General features: G+C 39.0%; 1 protein-coding gene across 2 annotated transcripts in view; it reads left to right on the plus strand.

Moving 5' to 3' along the window:
- The window catches only part of cdh11 (cadherin 11, type 2, OB-cadherin (osteoblast)), an 88,358-nt gene that overhangs the window by 19,012 nt on the left and 41,785 nt on the right, over positions 1-27,561 (plus strand). For both annotated transcript variants that reach the window (XM_086092665.1, XM_086092664.1), the window contains one exon: positions 24,353-24,407. The gene's annotated coding sequence lies outside the window, so the exon portion shown is untranslated. The remainder of the gene's footprint in view (positions 1-24,352; positions 24,408-27,561) is intronic.

A 27,561-nucleotide genomic window follows, 5' to 3' on the forward strand; every position in this document is an offset into this window, starting at 1 on the left:
ACAGCACAGGTGCCTTCCTCTTTTTGATTTGTTTTGATAGTTGGCAACAGTTTGAAAGTGCGCTCCGAAAAATACAGAACTTTGGCAGCTATTTATTCCAAATTAGATTACAATAAAGTGGCAAAATTTTGATGCGGGTAACTGTTTGTTTGTTTGTAAGCAAGCTACCAACTTCCGCAAGACTTAAGTGGCTATTTTCTTTAAATTTGATAAAATTTTTGTAGTGAAGTGTTGATTTTGGAGCATAAAGAAACCTCTTACGGGGGAGACAGGAGAGGAGAAGAAAACAATCTGGGAGAGATAATGAATAATGTTGAAATAATACAATACAAATAAAGACTCCGCCTGCCTACCCGAGAGGTATTAAAATGAAAGGGTGTGCAAATCACCTCCTCTCTCCATACTCTCTCCAACTGTTTTGCATTCTCGTATGTGTTGCTTTACCGCTCGGAGAGTTTAAAATGAGTTTGTCACGACTAAGGACACCAGGGGAAAAAAAGATCCCAGCACAGGAATGAAAGGAGCGCAGGGAGGAGAATGACAACGAGGCTGCGGAGAGGATGTGAGATTTTTCCGATAGTGAATGAAGGCGCCACTTCCACCGTATTAGCAGCATCATTGAGAACGAGTGCTATCAATATAGTGCAAATGGAGTGAATGGAGGGGAGAGGAAGGCCGTGTACAAACATTACCACAAATTAACAGCAGAATGAAAGGAATGTGAGTAAAATGAAATGGGGATGAAGAGGAGAAAGGGATGGAAACGAATAATAGAGTGGAAGAAGGAAATAAAATTTAAAAAAAAAGACGAATGAGCATGAATGACGGAGGAAATGGGACAGAAAAATGAGACGAGGGAGGAAAATGAGGAGGGGAGGAACATCTGGTATGAGTCTCAAAAAATTCCATACAATTTCAATGTGTCTGTGTGCGTGCGTGCGTGCGTGCGTGTGTGTGGTATTTAGCAAAGAGGAGGGGGGTTGTTAGTCTAACGCAATGATGCACAAAGACACACCAACCGGGCCTGCCACACTCACTTATGTTCAGCTGGGTGCATTCAGGGAAAAAAAAGGAACTAGAGGTTTGGGGAAATAGAGACAAAAAATAATCTAAAAAATAAATAAATTCCAAAATGTGAGTCTTGTCTTAATTTTGAACATTCAATAGCCAAAACAGTTAGGCAAAGAGTTTTATCGAACACTTTGTTTTGACAAAGATAATAAGGAATGTGTGATTATAATGACTGCAGTGTATCACAAAAGGGGGCCATCTTGACTATGACACGGTATGTGTACTACTAGTACTGTATATATGTGAATTAATTGATTCAGTTGTGCCTCCTTTTTTATTCATTTTGACAATTAGCAAACTCAAAAGCTTACTAGTTTTTAAGCTGACAATGTATATAGCTCCAAAAGTCTCAATTTTACACAGTCAACTGCCACCAAATTTGGTACAACCAATGAGACACAATAAAGGACTTTGTTTACATAAAGAAAACTAGAAACACATGGTCGTAATTACCACAATGTATTCAACCGTGCTGCTTCTTATTTTAATACTGTACATATAGTACATTATGTACGCACAAAAAGTTGTCATATTTAATCAAAAACTGACAAAATGACATTTTTGGCCCATGTTACAAACATGCTGAGTGACTCTGAATTAAAAGTATACATCAGTGAGATACAAATAATAAACATTTTCAATTAAAGGTGTTCATTTAATTCACTTGAAATTTATGAATTTTCACATATATATTTGGTTCTGAGTAACATGTTCTTTGAGAGGATGTCTGGAACTTCTGACAAGCCGTCTTCCCTCCTTCGTCTTTGTGATGGAGGGTTCCGCTTGCTTCTTTGAGGCCCTAACAAGTATATTTTCCGCCCGTTTTAACCCTTATGCTGCCACTGAATTATTCATTGGGTCGCTCACACAAACGCACATAACACAAGATCAGCTAATGGCGGTGTCGCAAAGCTATACAGTTGTAAATGAGGCTAATCCACCTTGTGTGCGTGAAGGTTTAGATGGGTCGAGCTAAACCACAAAGAGCATTTTGTCAGACGGGAATTTTCACGTTGTGTGTTTTAGCTGTTGAGTGTGGCACCACAATAACCCTTGCATCCTTAGAATCACAGATATATATGTGTGTATGGGAGTGGGAGGGTCTCTCTTCTATGTGACCTATTTGTACCAGAATAATAATAGAGGCCCGCAGGCATAAACCTTAACAGGCCAAATACGACGTCTTATAGATAAGCAAGGCGACACACTCAGAGTTATAAATGATTCAGGTCACACACACATTAATGACAATAATCTGATGGCCACCCGCCGACAACAAAATAACATTTTAAAATACTACGAGAGTCAGAAGAATCAGTGTAATTTGGTGTAAGCATATTTTCAACGAGTTGCATAATAAGTTGTGTAATATGCTTGAATACTCTCAAGCGTGGAACGGCGGTGTGTTCAAGGCCAAATTTAAGTGCTTTGAAAAGAATTAAACTGCTTTTGAAATGCCAAGCAGTGGAGCTCTTAGCAGGAAAAGACCTTGGACACGGTTAGATAAATGGGTGTGCAATGATGCACACACTGATAGTGATACGTAGGGCAGAAAATAAGGAAAGTAAAGTAGGTAGGTAAGGAAGATGGGCTGGTAGTGTAAGTTGACTGGGTGGTGGGTAGGGAAAGTAATGTAGGTAGGGTAAGTGAGTAGGTAGGTGTGTAATGGATGTTGGTAAGAAAGAAAGGTACTGCATATCTGTAGATAGGGTATGGTAGGTCTGTCACTCGGGTTGGTCAGTCCATCAGTAGGTATTGAAGGTAGGTTAGTAAGTCATTAGGTAAGGTAGGAGAAGTAGGAAGATACGCAAGAAAGGTCTGTCGGTAAGGTAGGTAGATCATTACGGTAGCATAGTTAGGTAGGTAAAGAAGGCTATTTGGAGGGGAAGGCATACGAGTTGGATAAGGGATATAGAGAATGCAGGTAGGTATCAGGAGGTGGTGGTTAAGGAATGGTATGTAGGTAATTAAGTTTAATAGGTAAGGTAGAAGCTGTTGGTAGGTAGGCAAGGAAATGCTGCAACTCAGTAAGGAACTACGTTAGGTCAGCATGACTCAGTGATAGAGTGGTCATCTCCCAATTTGAATGGTGAGGGTTCGCTCCCCAATCCTTGTGACAATGTTGAAGTGACTTTGAGCAAGATACTGATTATCATCAGTAGGTAAAATGACAAGACAGTGTTAAATCCCTTTGAGAACCTAATGTACCATTAATTTACCATTTAAAGAAGGTACAAACTAAGTTATGGAAGGTCTGTAGGTAGGCAAGTAAGGCTAATAATAGTCTAAAAAAAGCAGGAAGTAGTTTATTTTCCACATCAGTTACCAGAACATTAGTAAATCATTTGAGGGGAAGCTGAAGACCAAAGAACCCAAATAGGAAAGAAAATTGGAGGGGGTGAGTAGGACAGTGGAAGACTGATGAAGTGAGTCTAAAGGGGGACTCGAAATGGAAACGAGTGGAGTATAGCACTTTATTCTTCATTGCGCTATTGACCTGTGTGCGTGTGTGCGTGCATGTGCGTGCGTGCATGTGTCTGATGCAGGTTTAGCAGCTGTGAAAAGTTCTGCTGAGACAAAGCCGGTCTGACAGCAGTCACACACACACACATACGTGCATACACACACATACACAAAACCTCCTGCTGCCATTTTAGCAGATGTTTGCTTTGGCCTTGACTGGATCTCATTTTGATGAGTTTTCCATAAAAAGGGTCCCCCCCCAACCCCAGTCGCTTGAGCTCACACAAGCGCTGTGGTTTTGGCAGACGTATCAAACTGATCCTGATTGGCCAGACGTGCAAACCTAAGCAATGTCTGATTTTTTCCTCCGCGGCACTGACACTCATATTTCACAGCTCCTTTTTTCCACTTCACTCTTCAAACCTTTTGAACCAATTTGTACAACAGCATAGGTCCATGATACTGGGGTTAAATCTGAGGCAAAAAATACCTCAGTTGTAGCTGAATAAAATGATATTGAATACACGTCCCGGACAGAAGCAGGGTTCAAAGTGGGGTGGACATCTGCTTGGCTTGAGGGAGGGAGGTGAAGGAATAGAGTACGGAATGCTAGAACAATGCCCATACTGATAGATGCATCGCGATTAAGACATGGACGAGTCTGAATCGAGCCACAAACGTCCACATTCCGATTATTAAAATATGTTAATAAAAGTATACAGAAGGTTCAAAATATTGCGGAACTCAGAAGCGCTATACCGTCATCTCTCGGCACTTTGGGAAGCACAAACGTCACACGCAGTGTGCGGCGCCGCACGCAAACAAACATGGATGATGCCAACCTCGCCGTGAGATCCAAAAAGCTGCTTTTAATTTAAAAGCACGTTCACGTGACGGCAAATGGAACAGTCACCATTCACTGTGATGGCAGAGAAAAAACTTTATCGATCATGTAAGTAGCATGTATTGGAGCATTTTGTGTGACTTGCGACTAGTCTGTGACTTGTCAAAAAAGCTACAAACATTCAATAAAATACCATGCCGCCTGAACAAAGGCTAAGTTCAAAATAAAGCTCAAGAAAGAATATGTTGATGCCATGCAATAGCCTTAGTACACTTTTATTTTGAAGTTGGTCTGCATGGTGGCGTGACCGGCTGACGGCAAGCTTGACTTCTACACATTTCGGCTTGCCTTATCGTAGTTTTTATTTGCTTTTAGATGCCATAATCAACACGTTGCCATCATGAAATCATATTAATTGATCATTTAGGGCGCTAAGAAAGATCTAGTTTGTTACGTCGTCATTGTGTGATTAGTCTCTGGTGTTAGCTGCTAGTCGCTAGCTGCTAGCAGTGAGTGCACAACTGTCTGCTTTTAAAGTACCAGTAGTCCGACAACTGTGGCTTTGTTATCTTTCTTTGCCTCTTTTTCAATTATGTGAACATAGGCTAGTTTGTCATTCACTCTCCATGTAGAAGGAGTATATGCCTTAAATTGCAGTTTGAGGTATTTTTCTTTCTTTATAAAAACGGAAGGAAAGAAAGAAAGAAAGAATAGATATTTAGAATAGTTTTCATCCTCATTTTCTTTATAATTTTTTTCCCTTTAAATAAATACAAACATTCATCTTAAAATGTCAAATATGGCTTATGTTCCCACATTCTAAATGGACATATTTGACTATTTGAGTTTAATCTTGTTATTTAATGGAAACAAGTGTTTTATCAAATTAAAGGAAGACAAAATTCTAGGTATCTTTTTTTGCTGTTCCCAAAAATGATCTGATCCGTGATTAAAATCCGTGATCTGACCGAGCCGTGAGGCATTTTTTTTAAAGTGATCAATACTTAGTGAGATGAATAGAAATGAGTAGTGTAAAAAAACGGCATCAATATACATAAATAAAAAAATGATCAACAATTGTTACATAATTGAATTGTAGCCCCTGAATCGTAATCGTAATCGAATCGTGAGGTGTCCAAAGATTCCCACCCCTACTCACTACTGTTTATGGACCACTCTGTTTTGAAGGTACAAGTGAGTTTTAAGATGATAAACAGATAGTGTATGTAGGTAAGGAAGTAAAAGTAGGTATTTAGGTATGTAAGGAAAGGAAAAGTAATCAGGTAGGGAGGTCGGTTGGCAGGAAATAAAAGTTGGTCAGTAGGTATGTAGGGAATTGAGGAAGGTAGGTCGGCTGGTTGGTTGGTTGATATGGTAGGTTCCGTAAGGGTATTAAGATAGCTACGTAGGTAGATAAGGTAAGACAGGGTAAGGTATAATCAGTAGGCAAGGAAGTTAAATTCGGTAGGTAAGGATAATCAGGTAGAAAGTAATTAAGTAAGAAAGCTAAGGTAGGGTAAAGTCAGGTTTGGTAAGGAAGTTTATGCAGGTAGGTTTGTAGGGTAGTCGGTTGGGTAGACAAGATAAGATATTTAGTTGGGTAAGTAAGGAAGGTATTCATTTGCTGTTGATACTGAGATTGAATTAGATGCAAGGACAAAGCTCCAAGTTAAGTTGTAACTCAGCTCACCTAAAGGTAAAAATCGTTTAACTTCCTCTGAGTCTGTGACGGATGAAGTTGCAGTTTGCATCCTTCTCCCCTCACCACCGTTCCGTCATGTTTGGTTTTTATCCTCTCCCTCTCCCTCTCTCTCTCTCTCTCTCTCTCTCTCTCTCTCTCTCTCTCTCTCTCTCTCTCTCTCTCTCTCAACATTAATTCACATATTGGTATTCACCTTGCAAGCCGGGAGCTTGCTTGCTTTATCGAATGCAAAGTCAGTGTTTGTGATGAGGAAGCCCAGCGTTTACCAATAGCTTTGTTTTTTATTTGTACCTTGGCATCAATTTGAAGTGCACACCTGTGCTGAAAAACCTTTTTCGGACAAGACACATTGACATATCTATCAGGAAGAAGGTTCTGACTAGACAAGTATGATTTATAGATAACCATTGCTAAGAATTTTGTCATGTGGAATAGGATGTATGCATAATTCAATAAGTTGAGATTTGGTATGCGATTTATTTTCTTGGAAACAAACTGCGTTGACACTGTCGAGTCAGCATTTATTTGTCTGTGACCTACTATAGCTACTTTTTACCACCAACCATCCAAATACATCTTCAGCCTCTTTTACACTGCCTTCTTGTAAATTTGCAGCTCTGCCTTTTAGATGAAACTCACCAAAGTGGTGAGGTAAGGAATTTAAGGTAGGCAGGTAACATAGGGTAAGTTAGGGTTTGGATGTTTGGTAAGGAGGTCAAGGAAGTGTATGTACGGAATTTAGCATATGTAGGTAAGTAGTACTTTGTTAGGGATAATGTAAACAAAAAAAGTGAATGCATTGGTCTGCAGGGTTGATATGTAAGGATGTTAAGGTGGAGCTAAGGAAGATTGGTAGGGCCAGTCGGTAGGGGAGGAAAGGTTAGAAGGTACTAGGTTATGTAGGTTGGTATGAAAGTGAAGTTATTCTGTTGTATGAATGGCAAAAGGTCTTACATGGGATAATTGAGCCTTCTGCCATCTAGTGGAAGAACATTCAATTGTTCTGCCTGTCACTATAGTTCCCTTATTTGTAATAATTCATGATTACTTTTCAGACCAATTACAGTGAGTGAAATCGGATAATTTCTCTCAAGGCACAATGGCTGGGAATCCTTGGTTTAATAGGGCAGCATGTTGGCCCTAAAATGTCCCCACAAAGGTGAATCATCCCCTCAGTAAACCACTGGACATCAAGGGTGGTGCCACACAAAGACAAAAAGACAAGAATACTCACAGAAATGCTCGGAATCTGTCCAGATGTGACACAATGTGACATCACTTTCCTTTCCATCCGTCTAATAAAGTGCGGGTGGTCTCATCCTGCCCACCCTAATAAAAACTTTTTTTACCGTCATGTTAAACAGGAGGGACGAATGCCGTAAACTAACGAGCGTCTGGGCCAGAGAGAAAGGGGGCAAGAGAGGCTCATTTACATCACAGTACGCGCACATGCAATAAAAAGGACACTTGCTTTAACTGCATGTGTGTGTATGTGCGTGTACTACAGTGCAGGGTTTCACACACACTGACAATAAATGGCTGACAAAGGAGCAGAGTGTGATGTAAATGCTTGTTGTTGTCGCTCTTTTCAGTCTTTTTCCTGTTGGTTGTCGCGGTAACCAATAGCGGCTGACCTTTGACGAATGACACTCAGGGGACGGATGCCCGCTGCAGACGCGTGTTGTGACACTTTCTGATATACAACAACACAACTAATCAATACAACTATTATATTACTCAGTTTTTATGTTGGAAAGCTGATTAAATGCTTTGGATACAATGGAGGCCTTTAAAGCTCAGGGAACCATCTTGGTTTACTTCAGAGGGTGAACAGAATAACAAACTTCACTGAAATATAGTATGTATAGTATAGAATATTGTGAACATTTGAAGTAAACAATCATGCTGTGCTGCAGCTTTCTTTTTGTATTCAAACAAACCCAAAGTAGTATTGTTTCACGCACCGTTTCCAAAACGCAGCCATGCATGCTGTCACAGGGGGATTTAGGATATTTGCTGACGTGGAGGCTTCAGCTTTGCTTTTGGAAGCTTGCGGTCTATAAGCAAAAGTAGCTGGAGGCTTTTAAAATATCCACACGACAGTGGCTACAAACACACATGCACTTTGTTCACAATGCAAACATCTCCACAGAAACGGTCGCGGATCACTTTGTTGAGATCAAATGAAAAAGCTACTTCAAAACAATATGATCTTCCCTCATTTACATTGAATTGCCATTCACTCAATCAATGAAAAATGTTATCACTACTTATTTTTTTCAAATGTATCTGTACTTCCACTTAAGTGTGAGTACTTTTGCCACCTCTGTCCAAAGTACATACAGGATGTGTGGTGAAACATTTCCTCGACCCTCGCCCTTTAACGCTAATGTCGATTAGCCAGCCTTGTTGACGGTGCACCTTTTAAAAAAGGACGAGCGAGCGTTTAGATTGCTTTGACCCCACGCTCTCGTCTCTAATCAGCCCACAACACTTCCTGCCATCGATTGCAAAGGCCGGCCCCTCGCATCACCAAAGACCCGGAAAGCCCTTTGTTTGCGTTATTTATGACTAAGCTCGTTAGCACGTGGTCGGACTTAGACATTATTGGTTGCTTTTTTAAGGCCAGATGTATAGCATTTTGTTTCGACCTACACCCTCCCCCGCTCTTTTTTTTCTTTCTACAGTGACTACTTGACGAGTTGAATTGATTCCATGATCATCCTCGTAACTCAAATCTGTCGTATCTAAAATCAACTTTACCTATTCAAATGAATGGAAATTACTCTGTTCAGCACCCACCACTTTTGCCAACCTAAATCCTCACCTTTTTTTGTCCTATATTTCAAGCTTCAATCCTAGGGACATCATCGGCTTCTTCTCAGCAGAACTCAAAAATAAATTTGGCAAATTAATTAACAACACTTGCACTTACTATCACTGCAAAGATACCACGTGAACTAATGGTGGCCTGATGTTGTCAAGACCAATGCAAGTACATTGTCATTTAGCAGTGACGTGTCTGAAGCTCGCTTGTAAGTCAAGGTACCAGTACCACTGTACCTGATTGTTAGCCATGCTAACACATAGCTAGCCACCTGTTATTAGTGGTAAGGCTAATCATGAAGATAAAAAATGTCTTAAATGGAAGAAAAATTGCATTTATACTTTATCTATAGTTTAAGAAGGTAATCAAAACTGTATTGAGAAACCACCTGATTGTTTCCCATGTAACTGCATTAGTTAGCATTACCTTAGCATGTTGGAGCTAATTAACACAAGTTTTCCTTTATTGTTTATTGTTCAATTCACATTCTGTGTTAAGACCTCACCAAAACTGTATTTAAAACTGCAGAATCACAATCGCACTTCACAATCTAAACACAAAGGTTTCTGAAACACATCTGTAGTTAGCATTATCGAAGTGTGTTGGCGCAAATTTTCACTGAGTTGCAAGTTTTCATTTCTTTATTATTTACTGTTCAATTCACATTGGTTGTAGGTTGTTTTGATTACCGTCCCCCCTGCCCCCAATCAATGTCTCCCAGGGCTTTTCACTAGCCTCCTGCTATGGCTTCTTCTCCTGGCCGGTATTCTCTTGGTATTCTGCTGCCGCTCCCCTTCAGCTCCTAGCCTCTTATCTAAATCTCCATTCGGAGTCAGTCCGATAATGCAGGTCGCTTGCCAATGACAGGCCTAAAAGGCATCCAGAGAGCTAAAGAGAAGTGCAGTCATGATGGATGGATGGATGGATGGATGGACGGACAGACGGATGAATGCATGGAAAAAAAGCTTGCAGACTTAATAAGCAGCTTGATAGGAAAGCGAGCATACATCTGTTGTTTTGTTTTCCAACACCCGCCAATTTATTTTAAGAGCCGCGGGCTGCGATAGATCAGTGGCAAATACTCGCCAGATGCACAAGTGTTGGAATAAAGCCACATGTGCGCCCACTGTCTAAAATGTTGCTCTTATTAGCATAATTTACTAGCACAAAATTGTTCAGAAAAGGATGACAACAAGCTCCGTGAATTGCCAGTAATAAAAAAAATTTAGTTCCTAATATTTAACAAATGTATTCTTTTATTTATATTTTTCCCCTGACAATTTGTGCTGCAATTGCTATTTTTTGTTGCCTTCAATATCATAAGCAAATAAAAAATAAATAAAGAATCTTATGGTAGGTTCACCAATGTAAGCAAGGAATACAATTTTTTTTAACTACAATAATTTCCACAAATTTGCAGTAAATTTCCTTTAATTTGAATTTCTCAAGGTTGTCAGGGTTACATTAAAATGTAAAATGTAATGTATTGATAGTTACTAGTGACTTGTTAATAAATAAATATTTGATCAATAACGTAATCCAAGTAACTGTCATATTAAATTGATTACTTTAAGCTACTTTTGGATTACTTCAGTAACAAATATGCTAAAAAAATAAAAGAAATTAAACATCAATAAAATAAATATATATATATATATATATATATATATATATATATATATATATAGTTGAAGTCAGAGGTTTAAGTGCAAAAACACAATTAATTGTTTGCCTCCCTTTCTGAATACAAATCAGACTAAACCTCTCTTGTTTCAGGTCAATCAGCATCAGCAAAATTATAAAATTTTGGTAAATGCCACAATAATGAAAGAGTAAATTTCTTAAAGCATTTTTTATTATTTCCTTCAAGCTCAAAAGTTTACGTACACATAAAGGACAATGACTTTAAAGCCCAGATGAGATTAGATCATTGCTTTGGAAGCTCCTGATAGGTTAACTGACATGAGAGTTAATTGATGACACACCTGGGGATGTAATTAAGGCCACACCTTAAAATCTCTGCTTCGTTCTAAAGAAATCGGCCAGGAAATCAGAGAAAGAATTGTGGAGCTCCAAAAGCCTGGCTCGTCTTTGCGTGCCATTTCCAGATGCTTGAAGGTGCCACGTTCATCTGTTCAAACAATTATACGCAAGTATAAACATCATGGGAATGTCCAGCCATCACACCGCTCACTAAGCAGACGGGCTCTGTGTCCCAGAGATTAATGGGTTTTGGTCCCAAATGTGCAACTCAACCCCAAAACAAAAGTCAAAGACCTTGTGAAGATGCTGGATGAAGTTGGTAAGAAAGTGAAACAAGTCCATGGGCTGAAAAGGCTATACTCACCGAGAAAGAAGCCATTACTCCTGAAGAAACATAAAAAAGCCAGATTACACTTTGCAAAAAGACACCAAGACAAATATCTCAATTACTGGAGACATGTCCTGTGGTCTGATGAAACTAAAGTGGAGCTGTTTGGCCATAATGACCAACGATGCATCTGGAGGAAAAAGGGGGAAGCTTGTAGACCTGAGAACACCATACCAACTGTGAAGTATGGAGGTGGCAGCATTATGTTGTAGGGCTGTTTTGCTGCAGCAGGAACTGGAGCTTATTATAAAATAGACGGCATCATGAAGAAAGAACATTCGATGGAGATATTAAGGCAACATCTCAAGACATCAGCCAGGATGCTAAGACTTGGACGCAAATGGGTCTTCCAAATGGACAATGACCCTTAGCAAACTTCCAAAAATGGTTAAAAATTGGCTTGAGGATAGCAAAGTCAATGTCTTGGAGTGGCCATCACAATGCCCTGATCTGCATCCCATCGAAAATGTGTGGGGCAGATCTGAAAAGGTGTGTGCAAGCAAGGCACCCGACAAACCTGACTCAGTTACACCAGTTCTGTCAGGAGGAATAAGCCAGGATTCCCGCAGAGTACTGTCAGAAGCTTGTGGAAAGTTATCCAAAACGTTTGATCAAAGTCTTGCAGTTCAAATGAAATGCTACTCGATACTAAGAATATGTATGTAAACTTTTTACCTTGAAGAAAATAATGTAAAATAATAATCTCATTATTGTGGCATTTAACAAAATTAAATAATTTGGGTGATCCTGACTAACCTGAAACAGGAGAGGTTTGGTCTGATTTGATTTCAGAATATGAGGCAAAAAATGAAATGTGTTTTTGCACGGTGTATGTACACTTCTGGCTTCAACTGTATATATATTTTAGATGTATGGTATTCTATTCTAGTAAATTGTAGTGCATTTCTTTGGATGTGAAATTCTGATTAAGTTGAGCTTTACATTTGTCTGTATTTATTTAAGGGTTTGTTGGTCAGGCCTATTTTCAGCTACAACAAAAATCATTTGATTGAAATCCCGATAAGGTCTTCTGAATGTGACACTGCAACGTTGCTAAGTTTATGTCTGGTGGTGGCGCCGTGCAAAATGCTGACTGACCCGAGGTGGTCTGGGGGTGGGGGGCAAACAGTGTTGTGTTCAAGGACACTCAGGCAAAAAGAAGTTGAGACCGACCTCTGACTTGTGGTCACCTTTAATATGTTTTTATCCCTGCTGAGGGAGTTGGTTCTTTGGGATGAATTCCTGCTATGGGTAAAAGTCACACTTGAGTTGGGAAGATTGCATGAAAAGTCTGGCAATTCGCTTGTGGCTCAGGTCAGGTTGCTGGCATCGACCAGCAGTCCCAGGAGGCAAGGTTTGTAGTGTGGCTGGCGAACCGTCAAGACGATCAATATTGGACTTTCTCACTTTGTCTCAGCATCATCTGATTCACACTTCATTATTAAAATAATTGAAAAGAGTCATTAGAATGGACACGCTCTTTAAAGATGGCCTGGCCAATTCTCAGCCTCAATCTTGCCTCCCATCGAGGCAGTAGGGGTGGCAGGAATATCAATATATCATTATCTCTCTCTTGGCACAGTATTAATACGGCAAATGGAAATGGAACAGTGTGACCTGACAACACCGCTTATGTCTGCGAAGTTGAAGTTTATTTTTCAGCATCCATCTTTCCTCCCGTCTAGGCGTTAATATTAACATCACAATATATTGTTATCTCTCAAGATACAGTCTCACTATTGTCAGAGATGACCATGATGGCTTTGTTTTAACTAGAGCTCGGACTTGCACCCAATATCCGCATTTGCTAATTTACTAATGCTAATTTACTTTACTGTCTCAAATTAAAAGCAGGAAGAAACCAAGCCAGGAGAGTCTCATCCATCAGCTTACACATTTTCAAGCAATGATTGTAAAATCATTCAACCTAATGATTTCTCATTTCTCCAACAACATGAAAACTGTTATTATTGGACCAGTGTTCCACTAGCTGGATTTTTAACTACAATTGCAGTTTTACGCAGATGGTATGGCACTGTATCAGAAACAGTTGAAAGTTGCTCTAAAACTGTTGAGGGGGAAACAAATTCGCAAACATCCCACTGCCTAATGAGCAGAATGGCAATGCCTCAATTTGAGTTAGCAAAAACCCTAAATACCTGGCTGAAACTTGTAATTGGGCATTTTTCAAACTATTAAATTGTAAAAGTATCATGATAACAGCATTTTTTAATCAAATTTTTCATGTCTTTCATGTTTCTAGGCTGACAGTTTCAACAAGTTCTTTCTTGACTTACATAAATATTGTGACAATAGTGATAGCTCTAGCAAAAATGGAGAAACCAAAAACACAAAATACTGAAAATAATTGATCTGTTTGTATTTGTCAATAGAAATCAGAGAACTTGCAGAACCTTTATGTATTATTCTTCCAATAAATCTTTGATCACATTATGATATCATGAGCAAATTAGGATGATATTGTAACTATTGCAAGTGACTTTCTGTATTTCCCAGCCATAATGGACTCAAAATAAAACTTCTACCAGAACATCACAAGAATGGTATCAGGCCGGTCCTCCCACTGTGCCGACAAATATACGTCTGCTCAACACCGTTGACTCTTTTTTTCGGCTGAGTATTCCGAATTGATCCACACCCCAGGTTGTCTCTGCGAGCCCACACGTTTTATTTTTAGTTGTCTCTCTTTCCACCCTCGCATCTCCCAGTATGCTTCCATCCATCCATGTCGCTGTCCAAGTGCTACCACATCCACGCCTTAAATGTTCCTTAAAAGCCTGATTGGGTTTCTTTGTCCTCGTGTAGTTGTGCGGTGTGTGTGTGTGTGTGTGGGGGGGGGGGGGGGGGGTGTAATGTGATGCAGGCTTTTAATTCAAGCAAGGAGATGGAGTCAGCAGGTGGAGGTTGTGACCCCTGCTCGAGGACACACTTGTAACCTGACAGGAAATTGATTTGGAGGTAAAGTAGAAGAACACGCCAGGCGGGAAAGCTGCTGGACTGTGTGATTGCTGCAGTGTGCGGGGTGTGTGTGTGTGTGTGTGTTGTTTTATCAGGAAGTTAGCAAAATGGAAAGTGGAAAGGAGGAAATAAAAGAGCGTCCACCTGAGAAAATCATCAATATAGTTAATTGTTCTGCTGGTTGTTGCCATTCACTCATTTAAAAAAAACACGACGACTCAGCACGTCTGTTCTATCGGCCGGATTTCCTCCTCCAGCCTCCAAAGTAAAACATTTGAATTTTACCTACATATTTGTGGAAAAATATGCTCCTAAAATTGGACAATTGAAATTTGACCCAAATAATAATGGGAAAAAAATCGAAGATAATAAGATGACAAAAAACAATATTTTTTCTTAATTACCTTAAAAGTAATACATTTTTAGTTTTTAAAATGATAAAGCCTAAAAGTCATACAGTGTGGAATTTAGCCAGTTTATTACAGCCTGAAAGTTGTACAATATTCAATTTGACCAAAAAAATAAAAGAAAATATATTTTATAAACTGCCCTGCAAATCAGACAATATAGAAGTTGCTATGGCCTGAAAGTCACACTATTTTGAAATTGTAGAAAATATGCACATAAACATTCAGAATTTGACCAAAATATATTTAAATGTGCCGTGAAGTTTTTTCCAATTAAAATTTGATTACAAACTTTTTGGAAAATAGCTTATGCCGTAAAAAATTGACAATTTCAAATTAGTTTGACCCCTAAACTCATACAATTGTAATTTAACGACAATTTTTTTTTTTAATATGCCCTGAAAGTCCGACAATTTAGACTTTGAACAAAAATATATTCAAAAGGACACTTAAAAGTGCTACAATATGAAATGTGACTTGAGACAATATATACCCTAAAAGTTTGGAATTTGGTAAGCTCTGAAAGTGGTAAAATTCAGAATTTGTATGCCCCCAAAATCGTACAATTTGGAATAAATAAGAAAAAGTACCTTGAAAATATGGCCAGAAGTGTTACATTGTGAAAACAAAAAATGTTGGGGGAAATACCGGTATGTCCTAAAAATCGGGCAGTTTTAAATGTGCTACGCCCAGAAAGTCATAAAGTTTGGAATTTGACCAAAATATTTGTTGGGAGGGGGAAAAAAAACACTTTGAGTGTAATACAATTTGAGCTTTGACCCAAAAAAGCTATGAAAGTTCAATGTGGAACTCGATTTAGGAGTAAAGGAGAATAATAACATGCCAGATGCGGGACTGTGTGATTGCTGCATTGCAAGTACATGTGTGACCGTGTGTTGTACTAAGAAGGATGCAAAATGGAAAGCTGGGAAAAGGAAATTTTAAAAAGTGTCCACCTGAGAGAACCATCAATAAAGTTAATTGTTCTGCTGTTTGTTGTTGTTTGCTCGCTTGAAGCAAAAAAGATAAGTCAGTGTTTTTACTTTATAAAAAAATTAACCGTAATGACATATTTCAATAGAATGCAAAGAATTAAACAGTTGTAGGCACATTTTGGCTGCAATTCAATTAACATTGTACTGCTCCTTCTCGTGAGAGTGTATTTTGGCCACCTGGGGGCAGTATAATACAGACATTGAGACACATACGAAGTAGAGTTTCACAACAACTCAACAAGCTGCTGTAATATTGGTCATTTTTTGCAAAAGATAAAGAATATATGCCTGTGGCTATTGCTACATTGTAGTATTGTATTATTTTTATTGTTTGTGTTCAAGAGTTTTAACACTATGTCAATGATGCTATTTGTTAGCCTGTCTATGGTGTTTTGCATTGTATTTAAGCATTAAGCCAAACTGACTTTATTATTAAGGCAAAGCATTGTTGTTGTCTTTAATGTAAAACTTTTTTTAAATTATTATTATCATTTACTCATTCCCTAATACCTATCATCACTATACGTAGATTTTGTTTGTGGATTTTTTTGTCAACTATACAGTCCAGTACTGTGTATAAAAATCGCTATATAGTCATTAAAAAGTAGGGAGTGAGTGACCGATTCCAAACGCGGGCAAAGTTTGAGCAGTGGTCATAGCAGCGAGTTGTTAAAGAGCTTAGTGGCCGGTGAAGTAAAGAGGATTGTCTTGGAGCTGCTTTGTATGCAGATGTATTATTATGTGCATAGATGAATACATGAATGAGGCCTGATGGGGAAAAAAGAGATTGTCCACGACTATCAGACTTTTGGATGGGTTCCAATGCATAGATAGATAGATAGATGGATGGATAAATAGGTAAGGGGGGTATAGTGTCCCATATTTTTTCGGCATGCATATACAGTCTATAATGTGCTTCTCTTCAGGATGAGTGTTTTTGGGCTAGAGTTTTCAAATTAGGGCTTAAAGCTAAATGTTTGGTTTACAATTACAAAGTTTCAAGCCAGGATTAAGATTTCAAATTGGGGTTAGCGTTTACAAGTAGAATGTAAAGACAAGGTTAAGCAAGGCAAGGCAAGGTAGCTTTATTTATACGATAACAATATAAGGTAACACTGTGCTTCACACAATTAAAAGGGCAAAATTTAAAAGTAAGAGTTAAAGACATTTGAAAGCCAAGTAATGAAATTAAATATATCTTACTAAAATTGCTAATGGGTTAGGATGACAAGTTTCAAGGTTTGAGATTATGGTTAGGTTTCAACATACAAATGGCTAAGATTTCAGGGTTTAGATTTCAAATTAAGCTTTTAAAATATGGTTTGAAGCCAATGTTGGGACTTCAAATTAGGACTTCAAATTTGAGTTTCTGGTTAGAATTTGATATGAAGGTTAATAAGGTTCAAATAAAGGTTTCAAGCCAGTGTAAGGGCTACAAATTGGGTTACAAGTCAGGGTTAATGTTTCAAGCCACTAAAAGAGTTTTAAATAATCATTCTAAAACATGTTTTGGGTTTCAATCAATGATTAGGTTTTAAAAGTATGGTTTCAAGGCTGGGTTAGGGTTTCAAGAAATTGTTAGGGTTTCAGAAGAGTTTTTGCTGCCTGGGTTAATATAGTTGTGCATTTTGTAGAATTTGATTTGATCCAACAAGGCTGCATGTTGTTATTGTCAAAATCACACATCTATCGTATTTTTGCAGCATCTCCAGCCAGACGGGTAAGAAATAACTCATTTAACCACATGCTGCTATTTTAAAACCGGCCGACTGCAAGACTTCACATCAGGAAGTAGTAGGGGAAAAAAATAAAATAAAATAAAGGGTTCTGCTGTCTGGATTGAGCGTAGGAGCGCGTCTGAGCATGAATAATACTCACTAAACAGCACACTGAGTCAGATGAGGATGAGAGCAAAAAGTAGGCGGAAGAGGAGGAGAAGGAGGAGGAAGGATGCACACTTAATAGTCACTAGACAGCGCAATGAGTCAGGTAAGCATGAGAGGAAAAGAAGGAAGAGGGCGAGGGCAAAAAGGAGGAATGAGGATGAGGATGAAAGATGTTCACTTAGCAGGTGATTGTAAAAATAAGGCAATTTGAAGATGGATGATGATGTTTTTGTTTTCATGTTTATTTAAGGCCTTACATTAAGTCGCAGGACTTTATTTTCATGACTGGTGTAAATCATAGAAGCAGTTGGTAAATTCGCAGACGAGCACAGCATGTCAGATCTGCGCCGCTGTGGGAGTGGTCACAGTTGAATTTAATCATTGCCAATCATAGCGGCTTTAAAAAAATTAGTGCTCATCAGTGTATGATATTTGTGTTAGCTTATTAGCTGTGATTTATAATATGTTATACATGTTAGCGTATGTGACAATGCTGCAGCTTAACAATGCGACATTGCAGAAGGAGCAAAATTAAAGTTGTTCCTTAATATGTCTTTAAATATCAATGTTTATAACATTAGCATATTTGATTATTTGGTAGTTCAGCAAAGATTGACTTTAGTTAATCCTTACTTTTAGGATCAGTGTTTGCCATGTCTATTTATGTTAGCTAGCTTGCGCGATAAATGTTAGCTTAAGTGATTCTGGAGAAGCATAACAACTCCACAAAGAAGAATCATCAAGAAATGCCATGGTTTTTTCCAGTAATGTTTTTCTAATACGCATAGATGATGTAGACACCAACTTCATACCCACACTCACATACACACACATCATACACACATTTCACACGCGTTCCGACAGCTTGAAAGCTTCACCATGAGTGTCGTGGCTGTCATTAGCTAAAAGGCCTGAGGCTGGAGTGAGACCAGAATAATTATTCTGATTATGGTCTCCCAACTGAGCTATATCCAAACAAATCATGCTCCCGCGGATTAAAATCTGCTGTTTCTAAATGGAGACCCTGGGATTGATGACATCATCAGCCTTTGCCTTGACCATGGAATGTTAGTCCACACTCAGACCAATTTCTTTCCCTGCATTTCCTTCCACAAAGTGTCCGTAATTCTTGGCCTCATAAAAGATCAACTGAGTACATGGAAATCCTTTGATCCTTTTTCATAGACTGCTCAAGTCATAATGCCATAAATGTACATGTGCGCTCAGGACATATGAAAACAGATGTGCGCGCCATTGTCAATATGTCTATAGCAGTTATTTAACCCCTTCAGACTTGCCTTTTTTCCGCTGGGTATTTTTTATTTTATTTTATTTTTTACTGATTTTGACTCTTTTCTCAAATAAGAACAACATGGAATTTTTTGAGACTTTTATCTCATGTTTTTATTTGCCATAGTGGACGCCAGGATAGTATGGCTGTAACGTGTTGCAAACCTACCAAGTTTATATGTAACATTTTTAACAACATCATGCAAATAAACTTGCAATTTTGATTGGCTAACTAGGGTCCAATCATGAACCAGAAAAGTTGACATCATCCAAATTATGCGTTTTTATTGGTTTAGACACGCAAATGTGTCATGTCCACTTAATCATCTATGGGTCTGAAGGGGTTAAAGGTGTATTGTGCCGTTTAAAAATATTAATATATTAAAGCTTTTTCTACATCATGCATGCTCCACCAATGTCCAGATGAGTACGAAGAGTCCTGACAGTTTTACTCTGACTGCAACTATCAGCTTTTATCTTGCCTTTATAGTAGTGTGCGGACCCTGCACACTCCACAGTTTATTTGGGGAGGGGAGGAGCGGAGTTTTTCTTACCTCATTTGAAATCATGTCTTCGTTTTTCAACTGTGGCTGTCGCTTTAAGATCACACATGTACTCGCACGCGCACCATGAACGAGCCTGACACAGATGCTGCAGTTATGCTTTGGGCCAGAGGTGGCAGTCACGAGTAAAAAAGTGACAAACTGCACAAAGATCCTTTAACTCTTTGACTGCCAGACGTTTTCAGAAAAGGGATGCTGTCAGTGCCAGCCGATTTAAGCATTTTGACTGATCTTTCAAGGTCCACAGAAATTTTTAGTTTGGACTATGGAAACACACATACTACCAAATGAAAGAACTTTCATCTTTCATCAGAAAAAAAAAGTTTGTTTCTACCTTATTCCGTTCTTTAGTAATCAACAATAGAAAATGGTTAGTTTCATCCAAATGCGCTTGTTTTGGACCAAAATACGGAGAAATCAAGCTTTTAGTGAAACGATATTATTTCATGCACTCTAGTGAATTTTACACTTCTTTTTGTCCATGAATGATGCCACAAACACCTAAATAGTGCTTTACTTCTATAAAACACTACCACCAAGAATGAAAAAGTGTTTTTTGATAGCAAAATACGTTTATTTACATTCAACAGTGTAACAATTTGACAACAATTTGGCAAACTATTTACAAATGTGTGCAACTGTGGTACTATTTACAATTATGTGGATGTTTCAACGACAGTTTTTCTTTTTGCGTAACACTCCCCTGCGTGCAAGGAGACGCAACAGGAAGTCTAATATCAGGATCATGCTACGGTTACGTTACGGTGGTGTTACGTCTGGCTTCCTCATGTCCTTCAGTTGCTATACCGGGTGGTAAGAGATGTTCTGATCCATCTTATCCACTCCATTCATGGTGGCATCGTAGTCCAGAACCAGTGTCTTCTCCGTGATCAGACTGTACCCGCTCCTCCGATGAATATGCATCCATCGCCCGATCGAATGTCCGCTTGTGCAGAAGTATCCGGTAGTTGTGCTGCGCGTTTTCCGGCGTTAGCAGCGCTAGCCGGTGAGGCTTACTACGTGATCATAACGGTCGCGTCAAGGCTTCCAACTTTGGCGTCAAGCTCGGAGTCATCATCATCGTCGACATCAATGCGCTTTTTAGTATTGATCGATGCTTTCCGTCTTTGAAAAAAATGCTCAAGCGTGAGCTGCTTGCAACCGGTCGCCATTGTTGCTTCATCAGCCATTGTTGCATCATCAGCCATTGTCCCCTCAACACTACAGCTCCGCCTCACGTCTTCTACTGACGCCCACGGTGGGCGGCCCACCCAATCTTGTCCAAAGAGAGTCATCGCTGCCATCTAGGGGCCAAAACGAGTCATTTTACTAACTAGATCTGCTTGATACTTTCAGCACAGCTGCCCAAGGCTTTCCTCCACCCGTTTCAAAAAAAAAAACATAGTGAACGTCTTTTAACGTCCTCGGCGCCCCTCCGTAGGTTTTTACTAAACGTTATATAACGTTTATGGCGGTCAAAGAGTTAAAGACCAAATTTGAAGTAATTTCATGAAATGCCAAAAAGGGTCACAAGTGATGTAATTAAACATTGTCCAAAAAATAAAGCATGAACAAATAAATATTTTGTATATTTGACAAAATAATAGTTTTTTCAAAATTAGAGCCTGGCGACCAACAAACCCAGAAGTGATTCGTCACACCGGGGACAACAATGGCAGAGCTCAATACGGAAAGTATACAAAGCCAGTCAAAAATGTATTCATAACGCGATATGTCGAGCTTAAATGAGGAAATCCAACTCTTTGAATAGGTGGAGGAAGAGGCGATTGGCATGTTATATGTTGGACCTTATATGTATGAGCCAGATGCTGATTAAGACGCTGAAAATGTTGTGCCCGGACAACCTGACATGGAGTGGAGAAGAGGCCAATCGAGATTAGAAGATTGATAAGCAATATACGTTGCGGTTATTAGTCTAGTGTTATTGTTTGAAAAGCACTATGAGATTACCTACCGTATTTTCACCATATGGCACGGTTAAACATACGTAGCTCTAGACAAATGGTAGCATGCTTCCTCTTGCTAGCGTATATTTTTAAAAAGGCAGTGGAGCAAAACTGAGTTTAGTTGTATTTTATTCAAATATTTAACAATGTACCCACATTACTTTTGATCAATCCTCAACAGTTAAACTCCTCATCTTCTGTATCTGAAAAGTATTCTGGGCTACTTCTCCATCAAACGCCAGGTTCCCTCTCTCATCATTGTACTATTCTCAGAGTCAGTCTCATTCCGTGCTCCTCAGAAATGATGCCGCTTTTGCGAAAGCTCCAACATTAGTGCAAGCATACACGTTTAGCCCAAGCTTGCACATCCATTCACAAATTGTGGCGTAACTTGCTCTAGTCGAGCAGTTACATTACGTGAAGCCAAAGCAATGACACCATACGTCCGAGTATACAGGAAACCCGGCCCTAATTGCGGACTGGCAGGCATGAGAACCCAATAGACTCACATCGGGTTCTCATGCTTGCAAGTCCTCCAACAGGGCCGGATTTCCTATGTATAAGCAAGATGTCGGAACTGCTCCGCATTCTGTCAGCAGAAATGCTCCCACACAGACGAAAGCGGTCCATCTACGTGCCCTATTATCTTTTGGCCACTTTGTCTGATTTTGTATTTTATAAATTCAGCTCTTAAAAATGTCACTAATATACTGTTTATAGGGAGCCCACTTTTGGCCAATTGCAATCCATAAAAACTAAATTGTAAGACCCTATTTCTGGATTGAATCATGCTATTTGGAAAAATACATATCATTCTCGACTCTATTTGAATTTTTTTTCTTTTTTTTTCTTTCTTCTAGATTACATTTAGTGATTAATGAAAAAAATGTGCAATTTTAGTTCCGCGAGTGCTGTTTATTGGCTTATTGTACTCCAATGGAGCAAATGAATGACACAATAAAATTATTTACAAAAAAACATATAATACAACTGTATCTAATGATTTGTCCTTGTTTGTTCTTCCTCTGTGGGTCTATTGGCCAGCTTTATGTAGCATTAGCGCCACCAACGGGTACTGTCCAGCCACTGCAAGGAAACAAATGTGACTAGATGGTGGAAGGAACGAGCAAGGACAAAGGGTTGAAAAACAAAAGTTAAATCTTTATTAAATGTTAGAGACAATTAGACGTAACAGGAGGCTGAATAACCCAAATGTTACTTCTATTGCTGAAATAGATTTATTATTGTCATCCAATCATTTTCAAACCGTTTTTCTACCCTGTTGCTTTCAGTGTCTGATTTGAGCTCTGGCCTGGCCTCACTCACCACTAGAGGAAGAAAATAGATTTGCTGGAACTAAATCAATACAAAACGTGTTCATGTTCAGAAGGCTGCGGCCGTGCATATGCCATCAAACTCCAGCATGATGTGAGCTGCCACCCCACCGAATTTTTTTTTAAATCGATATGCTTTAATTCATGCATCGCACACTATTATGGTATTGACACGGTTGTCTCGCCGTGTCTCACAACACAGTGTGAGACGACGGAATCGATTGTGCTCACTTTATCATCCCGCTATTCCAAAGTGTCGCCATTCTGAGGTGATTTGTGCTTGTATCACAAATAGTAGCCGCTTTCATGGGAGCAAGTGGCTGTATGACACTTGCTGGCAATTACATAAATACAGTGGTGCCTTGAGTTACAAGTGCCCAACTTACCAAGTTACAAGTCATTGCTTGTGAGAAGAAATATCAGGTACAAGCCATCTCGAGTGAATTATTTTTCTTTACAGTGGTTTGTGGGGAGGTTTTTTTTGGGAGGAAATGTGACAGATTATTGGCATTTCAATTCTTTAAAGAAATCTTTTCTTTTAGTGAATTAAGTTTACAAACTAGGCCCTGCAATGGATTAAACTCTCAAGTTAAAGTACCACTGCTACTGTGCAACTGACATTAAAGGAGACATATTATGCAATTTGTTTTTTTAATAAATTAAAACGGTTCCTAATAATTTGCATTGTTTGTACAAATCACACTTTCTCACTCAAAAAGTCCCAACGGAGGCGTTCAATGTGTTTGCCAGGCTTTTGTGGGACGTTTATTGTTTTTACATGTTATGTTTTCTCAAAATGTAAAGGCAACAATCCGATAAAACTTTAAGTTGGGCAATTCAGCAAAATATTTTTTAAAGTTTTGCTGAAAATTAGCTTTCCCGCATACAAAGTTTACAGAACTAATTGTCTCTCCTATTGTCACCCAATTTAAAGGTATAATTATTAACAACTCAGCAAATAATTTTGGAGCAAACAACTTGCTTACCTTGTTGTGCTAGCTAGCATTGTTTCCGTAAATGTCAATAATTCCTATTTTAAAGTTGATTCAACTTAAATTACTGTTTTAGCCCAAACAATGAGTTTGTCACAGCGTAGCAGCGAAGGGTATTTTTTTTTATTGTCAGATGTGGAAAAAAATATATTTTAAATATCGCACAGTAAGCGTTAAATGATAAAAAAAATTGTGCAAGTCAGAGACATTGAATATTCGAAACAACATTTCGGTGTTGAGTCAAAAGCTGCCAAGCGGCGCAGGAAGCATCACTGCGAATTTAGTTGCGGGCACACATGAATTAAATATACTTGTGTTACGTTTCAGCATCTGCAGTCAGGCGCGAATAGGCGGCGCGCGCTTGTTTTGACACCCGATACACGCCGGCCGACAGCGACACCGACAACAATTTAAAAGTCTCTAACCGGTTCTCCGCTGGTGCACTGTCAGCCTGCTGCTGCTGCTACTTAGCCCATTCAATTTTGTTGTTTTTCCCTCTGCAAATTACTACCAGCACAGCTTTGACAGCCGGCTGTTATTTTTAGACGTACGTGCACAGGCTCCGGCTAATGTTTTTATTTATGGCGACAAGTGAACAAGATGAAGACGTATTGTACTTTTTAAAGGCAAAAGGTTAAATCTCTTCTTCTTCTCTCCACAGGCTGATTGCCGTGTAGAGGACTTTTATTGGATGTGACGCCAGTAATGAGCTAAAGGTGAGTGCTGCCAGTTTTGACCCTTCCGCTGTTTGTGTGTGTGTGTGTGTGAGTGTGTGTGTTGATTCAAAAGGCCTGTGAATTGACGTTGACGCGGCTCGCCTGCTTAGCATTCCATTAAACGTGCTTCCTCCCTTACACGGAGGGCGAGTCAAAGTGACGGCTGAAAGGAGGCCATTTTCCTTCTTTTTTTTAAGGAGCCTGAGCATGCAGTGTGAAATTGCTCTGTTTGCTATTTTGAGGAATTTCTCATACAAAAAACACACCATAGAGAGCAGTTTTATTCATCCTGGGGAAATTATACATCTAGCTAGGGTTGTGGATGTAAACGCAAAAAAAAAAAGAAGTTTTTTTTGTTTGTTTTTTAAATTCAGGTCCTAAAGCCTCTTTCACTTATCAACATGAAATTTGGTGTGTATCATTTAAGAACCCACGAAAAAGTCTCAAAAAGCCATTTTGAAAAATCCACAAAAGTCATGCCATTTTGGTTTTAATTAAGCGGAGTCATTTAGGCCATTTCCACAGGGCCTTCTAAAGCCAATTTGTTGCATTGCAACACTTATATAAAAATGAAGCCCCCGAAACTGGTTTTATTGAGCAGCATAGTAGAAATTGTCGTAGAACCACAAACAAGTTTCAAGAAGCAATGCCGAAAAGCCACAGGAAGTGGTTCAAGTCTCAAAAGTCATTCTTAATTTTTGATGATGGTTGTTCTATTGTTACTATAGCAACTGGACAACATTTCTAGAGCAAGTTTAACTTGGAAACTTCCTAAAACTTTTCCTTTAAACCAAAATGGTAAACTCCCACCTTTCCATGCTTCACTGTAAAATTAATTGTTTGGCTGGCCTACAGCGACATTTTCAAGAGCTCTTGTAAAAACACATTTTATATGATCTCATGTTTAAAAAAAAATTGTAAAAATAAAACATTTGCCCTCTGGTCACGCCTTCTCAAAGTCGTGCATATCGCACACGCCACAACTCCTTTAAGCATCCACCCCCCTCCTCCCAATGGCCTGGAAGAGTTGAATAGATTAAAAAGGTAGATCTAATCGATCCTGAGAGCGCTTATCAGCGGCTGGCAGGCTGACGAGCCGATTTCAGAATGACAAATTCTAATCCTTCAAAATCAGATTGGAAAACGGAAAAGATGAATAATGTTCACACTGTCCAAAACTTTAGCATAGTTGTGACTCAAAATGTTAATGATCCACCATTTATTTGAATGTCCAGTGATTGCACTGGAGCTCTAATTGTGTACCTAATAAAGTGGCTACTGAGTGTATAGTCAAATATTAGCATGTAAGCTTTCCCTGCGAGCATTACATATATATATTTTTTTCTCAAAAAGTGACAGTGACGGGGTGTCTGGCAGGCGTGATAAGCAGCAGGTATTAGCCGGCGAGGGCGGAGATTCACACAAAAACGGCAGCAGGCCGAGTTTTAATGCCCTTTACTCGTATTGATTAGCCTGCAGGGCTGACTGATCGGCATGGAGATACAGGAGCGCACACATCAATAAAAAGCCGTGGCCAGCTTTTTAAAGGTGCGCCGACACACAAAAGCGGAATAAATTACACTTTGGTCTGCTCTGCTGCAAAAGTTGTTTGATACCTAAAAACCCAGACAAGTTAAATAAACATTCTGGTGCTTCAAACACTTTCAAAATGTAACTTAACTTTAGCAACTTCTCATTTTGAGAGGTAAGGCTGCATTTGCGGAAAGTTTGATGAGAATTTGAATTTTCGATTGGAATTCATGGGAATCAAGATTGTTTTCTGTGTCATTTAAAACCAGGGTTTTCAATATGACTTACTTTTACAGTCAAACTCAGCAATGTTAGTTTAGAAAACACATTTGGCATCGTACTACACATAAATATTTGAATTGGTCTCAATTTTAATCACACAAGTTCTGTCGATTAAAGTAGTCATATCATCTATTTCATCTGATTCAGCTTTTGTGTCACATGATGCAGTTACGGATGCTAGCTACGGATGATTTACAGCACATGTCTTGATCAAATCACTTTTTAATGAGCCTTTTTAAAGAAATACTCAGTTTCAATTGATTAACCAGATTTTTTTTCTTGTGCCTGTAGTTTGCCGTGTATCCAGGCAGATTTAGATGAACATTCGTAAAAGGTGTGTGCTATCAGAGGACAATGAGAGTATTACAAAGAGCGAATGGAGTGAAATTGCTTTTCCGGAACCGGGGAGGTTGTGAGGTACAGCGAGTGATCCTGGGATACAAGTAAAAAAATTGAAAAATGTTACATATTTCTTCGTCAAATAAAAATATTAAAATAAAATTAAGATTACAATATTTATATTTTTTAAGTTTTTTTTGTTTGTTTTTTACGCGAACAATATTATTAAAAAGACTAGACTGCTTTTCCGTCGAAATATGTCTGCGGGAAACGGTCCATGATAGAAAACTAGTTGGGGATTGATGCACTGCTAGAAAAAATATCAATGATATCATTGATTAATCGACTTTGACTTTATTTTCAGCACATTATAGTATATATATTACAGTGGGATTCGGGGATGATGTCACACATTTTTACTCACTGCCATGGTAATTCTACCATTAGTTGTTTTCATTTCTGTTATTTTTCGTCAAACCACACGTAAGTTCCCTTGAAGCAACATCGCGGATAAGGAGGCCTTTTGTGGGGGATGGCGGTGGGAGAACACGTATGGAGACGGGGAATATTCAAATATGTCAGATAGAAGAATACACACACAAACAACAAATGTAAGCCCCTGAGGATTAAGTCACTGACGGAAAGAATGGAGGGTTTAGGTGAAAAAAAAGAAGAGGATTTTCATGCAGCATTGCAGCTTCCTCTTTGATATCTCACTCATGTTTCATATTTAATATCTTTACTCTGCAGTCCACGGACACGCACGATTGGCCCAGCTGGACAACAAATTCTCTCTCTCTCTCTCTCTCTCTCTCTCTCTCTCTCTCTCTCTCTCTCTCTCTCTCTCTCTCTCTCACTTCCTTCCTTCCTTCCTTGTCCACCTCCTTATTTTCCCCATGCACCTGCCTTTAACAAGGGGCGCTAATAAGATGGACTGATGCCATAACAGCCACTTCAGTGCCCCGCCGTGCCGTTGTAATTGACAGTTTTCAATGCTAAAATT

The sequence above is a fragment of the Leptonotus elevatus genome, chromosome 13, assembly GCF_054856555.1.
Source record: "Leptonotus elevatus isolate MCC_2025b chromosome 13, RoL_Lele_1.0, whole genome shotgun sequence".
Classification (NCBI taxonomy): domain Eukaryota; kingdom Metazoa; phylum Chordata; class Actinopteri; order Syngnathiformes; family Syngnathidae; genus Leptonotus; species Leptonotus elevatus.